The sequence below is a fragment of the Camelus ferus genome, chromosome 2 (genome assembly GCF_009834535.1).
Source record: "Camelus ferus isolate YT-003-E chromosome 2, BCGSAC_Cfer_1.0, whole genome shotgun sequence".
In the NCBI taxonomy this organism is placed as follows: Eukaryota; Metazoa; Chordata; class Mammalia; order Artiodactyla; family Camelidae; genus Camelus; species Camelus ferus.
The window spans coordinates 46,694,720-46,699,714 of NC_045697.1; the positions used below are offsets into that span (position 1 = coordinate 46,694,720).

Genomic DNA, 4,995 nt, shown 5'->3' on the forward strand with positions numbered 1-4,995 from the left:
AATGGAATACTACTCAGTCATAAAAAAGAATGAAATAATGTCATTTGCAGCAACATGGATGGACCTAGAGATTATCATACCAAGTGAAGTTAAGTGAGACAGAGAAAGACAAATATCATGTCACGAAATCTAAAAAAATGATACAAATGAACTTATTTACAAAACAGAAGCAGACTCAGACACAGAAAACAAATTTCTGATTACCAAAGGGGAAAAGGGGAGGGATAAATTAGGAGTTTGAGATTAGCAGATACAAACTACTATATATAAAATAGATAAACAACAAGGACCTTCTGTATAGCACAGGGAACTGTATTCAATATCTTGTAATCACTCTATAATGGAAAAGAATATGAAAAAGAATATATATACATATAACTGAATCATTATGCTGTCCACCAGAAACTAACACATTATAAATCAATTATACTTCAATAAAAATAAAGAATAGCTCAGTAGTGACCTGAGCAAGGCATAAAAATACATCTATTTAAAACCAATGATTTTTAAATAATCAAATGCATATTAGTATTTTACTTTTCAAAGCAACAAAATGAAATTTTTCATGTAGCCCAAAATTCAGACATTAAATTTTATATAATGAGTTTTTCATTAAAAAAACTCACTAGATACTCAAAATCTCAAATCCTTTCTTAAATGCTTTCTGATAACTTACCTTCTGTGAGTGTGTTGAGTGTGTTGTTGGTACATGAATCAAAATTCTCTCTTAGATATTTATATTACTAGGCCTTAATTATAGAGCACAAATTCCACTGAGAAGAGATCTCTGGGTGCTAAAAGCTAATCAGATAATCTCAGAAAGTCTCTCTGACTGCCATTTAACACTTAATCATGCGTTAATCATAAATTAAGCATTCAGTCTCTGGCAGCCTTAAAGTAGTTGGAGGTGCAGGCTTGCTATTTACAATTTTGACCTGCCACCAAGCAGTCCAGCCCACTTACAGAAAATGAAAGCTCAAACAGCTGCTACTTAAATGCAGGCTAATGCAAATTTAAACTAGCCTCTCAGAAACCTGGATTGTAAAGTTCTCTATATTTTCATTTAGCATCTTTCAATTATCCTAACCTTTCTTCCTAATCTATTAAAAATCAAAACTACCCTACTCACGTCCCCTTCTTGTTGTGTCCTAGACTAGGCTAGAACACTCAACCATGCCTAAGTGACAATAGGCAAAGGGTTGTTATAATGAGTTAAACTATTAGTTCACATATATCATGGCAAGCTGGTTGGCCCTCTTAGAGCATCACTCAGGAAATATCTAATTTCCCCTTACCCTGAGATTGTCTCACATTTAAGGACATTCAGGTAACCTGATTTTTATGATACCTGCACCTTCCAAAAAATTCCTTTACTTATTGGTAGATAAACTTTATCTCATGAATTGTACAAGCAATTAGTGTGTACTTTGTTTTATTAGAGTAGTAGTTGATTGAGGTAACAGAGTAAGAAAGCTGGAGGATGTCAAGATCTCTAAAATCAACAGTAACTTGTTTAGAGACACAAAACTCAGTTCTTATGCACTGCCTACTTATTCCAGTCTATTAACATATATCTCATTTTTCCTTATCCTCACACTATTCTCATGATCATCTATCTCATACCAGTGTTATTATCACATTTTTGTTTAACCATCCTATCCCTTTTCTTTACCTTCCCATCTGGGTTTGGAAACTTACTGCCTCCTGCCAGAATTACAGCCGCAAGTGCTTCAGTGGCTTTCTTCATAAGACCAAGGTCATCTGTCTCTTACTCAACTATTTATAACATAGCCAAGTTATTCTTTAAACAGTTTTTTTCATCATGTCATTCCCATAATCAAGAAGGTTAAAGGCTTATCGACTATTACACATTATAGATAGCTTATACATAGGAAATATACTCAGATGTAATTAGGTACCATTTTCAGTTATTCCTACCTTTTCCCATACAGCTCAGCTAGTATTCTTGTTACCCTCTTCAATTTTATGCTTGTCTCTGACCCTTAGACCAAAACAGATTATTTCTCACCTCTCTTCCTACCTCAACAGGAAACCTGAAGTTACCAGGTGTGAATTAGGTTAAAGCTCTCCCTTTACAAGCTTACTAACACTGACAATTATTTTCTTCCCTTCTATCGCTGAAGAAAAGATGTTTCTTGGCTGTTGGTGGTGGGGCGGTTCGGGTGAGGCTGGATGCGGCAGGTCCAGACTGACATTTACCGCCAGTCAGTATTGTCTCCTGTGACATGTTCTCCAATCAAACCAAAGTCCACCACAGTTTGCAGCTACTTGGAAGTCTGGCTCCCAGTGTGGTTACATTACTTATTGGTAGATGAACTTTATCTCATATACAGCTTCATAATTGACTCTTACCGGATCTGATGAAATGGAAATCTACAGAATCTAAAGATCTAAGGATTATCTCAAATTCACTGCACTAACGGACACACCAGAAATGGACATGCGTTTCTGATCAAAGCTGTTTGCTCTGGGAGTTCTGCTGACTTTCATGGAAGATTTGAAATTAGTGACTGTTGGTGAACAACAGTTGTGTGCTGGCCCCAGGATACTAATTAGACCTGCTGCCTGACTCTCAGAACATAAGGCCCAGCACCTGCAGAAACCTTCTGCTCACGTCCTCCAGACATGGGGACAACATGTCTTCACCCAAGAATGCCACAGCAGAGTCTGGAAAAGGTCAGAAGGGAGAGGACTCTGACATGAAAAACCTGGATCCAATCTGTGCTTTCATCAGATCAGGAAGATTTGCCTTCATCAAGTCAGGACATGACACCTAGATCAGTGAGCTCTGAGATTTTGGAAAGTGAAGTTAACTTAGAGAAGGTAAAAGTCTTTCTTCAGGATTTCCAACAAAATGATGATTTTGAGGATTTGAGGATACAGAAAATGACAGTAACCCCAGCTTGTCAATGACCAGCAGCTCCTTCCAAAAAGACAGGTCCAGCAGTGAGGAGGAGTTCACAGGGCCTTCCCCGACTGACTCCCCTACGTCTCAGGGATGGAAATTGTTTCCGAAATGGAGCTAGCTCAGTTGGCTCTGGTTAGACCATTAACATTCAGTATTCATGAGAATTCAACCATGAAGGATTATTTTTAAATGCTTGAGAGAAAAGTATCAGAATTTGAAATCATCCAGGAATTTATGGCTTTGGGATCTAAGAATCTGCCTGCTGTGTTCAACTCTGGGAATGAACTACATGACAGAGACAAAAACAGATATCAAGATACTCTTTCATATGTTTCAACACGTGTTCTTCCTGGAGAAAACAAGGACTACATCAATGCTAGTTATATTAAAATAGTCCATTCTGGAGAAGAGTATAACTATATCGCTACCCAAGGACCACTGCCAGGCACCACAGATGACTTTTGGCAAATGGTTGTGGAAGATAACTCTAATGTTATTGTCATCATAACCAGAGAGGTAGAAGATGGAGTTATGAAATGCCACCATTACTGGCCCATTTCTATGAAAAAGCCTTTGGAATTGAAAAGCTGTCATGTCTTCCTGGAGAACTACCAGATACTTCAGAGTTTTGTTGTTCGAATATTTCAAGTTGTCAGAAGTCCACAGGAACTAGTCACTTTGTAAAACACTTGCAGTTCACCATTTGGCCAGACCACGGCATTCCTGCCTCAGCATAAGGTTTCATAAAGTATGTTCATTATGTGAGGAAGAGCCACCTTACAGGAACCCATCCTTGTTCACTGTAGTGCTGGTGTGGGCCGGACAGGGGTGTTCCTCTGTATGGATGTTGTGTTCTGTGCCATTGAAAAGAACTTCCCAATTCCTTGGGACTTCCTACATAGATGATCGTTCTATGTGCAAGTAAGGGCAGACTTATCTCTTCCTTTCCAATAGTTTGCCTCTCATTTCTTTTTCTGGTCTTATTGTACTACCTGGAACTTCAAGTGTTGTGTCTGAATATAAATGGTGAGAGAAGACATTCTTGCCATCACTGATATTAGGGGAAAGCAAATTAAAATCATTTGTTCTGTGAAAGACCCTACAAAGTGGATGAAAAGACAAGCTACAGACTTGGAGAGACTGTAAGCCACATATCCAGCAAATATATTACATTTAGAATATATAAAGAACCCTCAAAACTCAAGAATAAAAAAGAAAAAACAAAAATTAAAAAAAATTCAGTCAGAAAATTGGTAAAAGATTTGACATTTCAACAGGATGTTCTGATGACAAATAAACACATGAAAAGATGCTCAGCTTCATTAGCTTGTAGCAACATGAAATTAAAACTATGATGAAATATCACTGGACATCTATAAGAAAAAACTAATATAAAAAATAATGACAACACCAAATTCTGGTGAAGATTTGAAAAACCTAGATTACTTATACATTGCTTGTGGAAATGTAAAATGGTAGACCCAGTCTGGAGGACAGCTTTAAAATTTGTTTTAAAAAAAAGCAAAAGCAAAACTAAACTAAACTTGCCATGGAACCCTAGCAATAGCACTCTTGGGTATTTATTCCAGAGAAATGAAAACCTATGTTCACACAAAAACCTGTACATAAATGTTCATAGCTGATCTATTTAGAATAGCCAAAAATTGGGGAAAACTTAGATGTCCTTCAAAAAGTTGATGGTTAAAAAAATTGGTCCACATCCATACTGTGGAATACTATTTAGCAATAAAAAGGAATGAACTATTGATACAGTTTCAAAGAATCTCAAAGCAATTAGGCTAAATGAAAAAAAGTTAATCTCAAAAAGTTAGATATTACATGATTCCATTGTATAACCCTCTTGGAATAACAAAACTATAGACATGGAGAATAGATTACTGGTTGCCAAGAGTTGGGGGTTGGGGTGGGTGGGTAGGTCTAATGGACAGCAGGTGGAAGTCTTGTAGTGGGACAGTGATGTATCTTGTTTGTGGTTGCAGTTACCTGAATCTTCACATGTGACAACATTGTATAGAACTACACACACTCACACATACATGCACATA

General features: G+C 37.1%; 1 pseudogene; it reads left to right on the forward strand.

Moving 5' to 3' along the window:
- The first annotated feature begins 2,657 nt into the window (after positions 1-2,657).
- LOC102522426 lies at positions 2,658-4,114 on the forward strand (annotated as a pseudogene).
- Positions 4,115-4,995: the final 881 nt, after the last annotated feature.